Genomic DNA, 2,913 nt, shown 5'->3' on the forward strand with positions numbered 1-2,913 from the left:
CATCAAAGAAGAGGAGGATATCTGCAAGGTGCCATTTCCTGGTGTCCTTCTGAAGAGTATAAATGAGGTGGACAGAGAGGCTCCAAGCAGCAGCTCATGTCAACACTTGACAACAAAAAGTGTTGGAATCAACTAGGAAGAATCAAAAGCAGACACTTAGCTCCACAATCAGACACGTCGTCAAATGTAGATGATGATCAAGATCAAGATCAAGATATGCTTTATTTGTCCCACACTGGGGAAATTTACAGCCTCCAGCAGCAAGAATGTGGGTAGAAAGAAGAAAGAAGAAAAAACAAACAAACACCGTTCAATTAAGTGCAATATAAATACAAAATGGATAAATCGCAGTGCTATTTACAATTGTTTTTCACATCACACACATCACATCATTTAATTAATATTATTATTGTTATTTTTATTCAGCAGCCTGACAGCAGTCGGTAGGAACGAGCGTCGGTATCTCTCCGTCTCTGGCTGAAGGAGCTACCTAGTGCTGTCAGTGCGGGCTGGAGAGGGTGGGAGGGACTGTCCATCATAGCTTTTAGCTTAGTTAGCATCCTTCTGTTGTCCACCTCCTCCAGAGTGTCAAGGGAGCAGCCCAGGACAGAATTGGCCTTCCTGACCAGTCGCTTCAGTCTCTTTCTGTCCCGGGCTGAGATGCTGCCTGACCAGCAGACAATGCCATAATGGATGGCCGAGGCCACCACCGAGTTATAGAAAGTCTTAAGAAGCGACCCCTGAACCCCAAAAGACCTCAGTTTTCTGAGTAGGAAGAGTCGGCTCTGTCCTTTCCTAAACAGGGTGTCTGTGTTTGTAGACCAGTCCAGTTTGTTGTTCAGAAGAACACCTAGGTACTTGTAGGAGGTCACCCTCTCTATGTCCATACCCTGGATGTTCATTGGTGCTGGTGAGGACTGTTTCCTGCAGAAATCCACAACCAACTCCTTAGTTTTCCTAGGGTTGATCTGGAGGAGATTCTGCTGGCACCAGTTCACAAAGTCTTTCGTCAGTCCCCTGTACTCCCGATCGTCCCCCTCTGTAATGAGGCCAACAATCGCAGAGTCATCGGAGAACTTCTGAAGGTGGCAGTTTGGTGTGGCGTGTCTGAAGTCCGTAGTGTAGAGGATGAACAGGAATGGAGCCAGAACAGTCCCCCGCGGTGCTCCAGTGCTGCAGAGAAGCCTGTCCGACTCACAGCTCTGCAACCTCACGTACTGCGGCCGATTTGTGAGGTGGTCTATGATCCATGCTGTGAGATGGTGGTCCACACCGGCGTTCTGCAGTTTGCCTCCCAGTAAATTGGGCTGGATGGTGTTGAAGGCACTGAAGAAATCAAAGAACACGATTCCCACAGTGCTCCCAGCCTTCTCCAAGTGTGACAGCACTGAGTGGAGGAGGTAGATAATGGCGTCTTCCACGCCGATGCCAGGGTGATAGGCAAACTGCAGCGGGTCACCAGCGGTCGAAGGTGGGCGAGGACAAGTCTCTCCAGCGTCTTCATCAGGTGAGACGTCAGCGCCACCGGTCTGTAGCTGTTCAGCTCCTTAGTGTGGGGGGTCTTCGGCACTGAGACCAGGCATGGAGTTTTCCACAGCTGTGGAGCTCTGTCCAGCTTCAGGCTCAGGTTGAACATGTGCTGGACAATGTCACACAGCTGGTCAGAGCAGGTCCTGAGGAGCCGGGAACTGATCTTGTCTGGACCTGCTGCCTTCCTCACATTCATCTTCCTCAGTTGGTTCCTCACCTGCTCTGTTGTGACGGACAGGCAGGAACCAGGTGACAGACTGGGTTGATGAGAGCTGGTCGAAAGAGGAGGGGGAGGAGAATAGGTCCTCAGTGAGAGTGGTTGGGGGAAGGGACAGACGACTGGTCGAAACGGTTGAAAAAACGGTTCAGTCCATCTGCCCAGTCGTTGTCCTTCTCAGTCAATGTCTTTGGGCTGTCATGGCCTGAGATGGTTTTCAGGCCCCTCCAGACACCAGTGACATTGCTGGCCTGTAACTGGTCCTCCAAATTCATCCTCTATATCCTCTTCCCCTCCCTGATCTTTCTTCTCAGCCGAATCTGCACGGCCTTCAGCTCCTCTCTGTTTCTCGACATAAAAGCTCTCTTCTTCTCCTTCAGGAGGGCCTTTATGTCGGGATTAATCCATGGCTTGTTGTTGGAAAAACACCGCACAGTTCTGGTGGGTACGGTGTTCTCCTCACAGAAGTTTATGTAGTCTGTATGGTGTCAGTGAGTGCATCAATGTCCTCCCCATGAACCTCGCTGCAGAGTTCCCACCTAGTTGTTTCGAAGCAGTCCCGCAGAGCATCTTCAGCTTCCGTTGACCACTTCCTTATCATTCTGGTCACAGTTGGCTGCCTGTGCACCAGGGGTTTGTACACAGGCTCGAGAAATACCAAGTTGTGGTCTGCTCTTCCAAGAGGGGGTGGGGGGGGGGGGTTTATATGCCTCCTTGGTATTGGCATAAAACAAGTCCAAATTTTTATTGTCTCTAGTGGCACAGGTTACATATTGAGTGAAGGTTGAAAAGGAGGACGACAGAAAGACATGGTTGAAGTCCCCAGAGATGATCAGCAGGGTGTTGGGGGACTGTGTTTGCAGCCTGCTCACGACAGTCATCAGGGCATCACACGCTGCATCTCCATTAGCCGACGGGGGGATGTACACTGTCACAGCTATGACGTGTGAGAATTCCCTCGGGAGATAATGGGGCCTGAGGCTAACGGCTAGCAGCTCAAACCCCGGCTGCAGAGTTTGTCTTTGATCGTGATATGCCCCGGATTGCACCATTTATCGTTCACAAAAACAGCCAGTCCCCCACCTTTTCTCTTTCCACTCCCTTCATTCCTGTCCGCACGTATGAGTTGGAAGCCTTCCAACTCGGCATGTGTGTCCGGAGTGATC

The 2,913-nt window shown here is 50.6% G+C and overlaps 1 long non-coding RNA gene across 1 annotated transcript; it reads right to left on the reverse strand.

Moving 5' to 3' along the window:
• Nucleotides 1-1,710: 1,710 nt before the first annotated feature.
• LOC127590736 (uncharacterized) lies at nt 1,711-2,438 on the reverse strand. Its single transcript, XR_007959747.1, has 2 exons — nt 2,406-2,438; nt 1,711-2,023 (listed from the first exon to the last, which is right to left on the reverse strand). It is a non-coding gene; the product is annotated as an uncharacterized LOC127590736 (long non-coding RNA).
• Nucleotides 2,439-2,913: the final 475 nt, after the last annotated feature.

This window comes from Hippocampus zosterae, chromosome 18, assembly GCF_025434085.1.
Source record: "Hippocampus zosterae strain Florida chromosome 18, ASM2543408v3, whole genome shotgun sequence".
Classification (NCBI taxonomy): domain Eukaryota; kingdom Metazoa; phylum Chordata; class Actinopteri; order Syngnathiformes; family Syngnathidae; genus Hippocampus; species Hippocampus zosterae.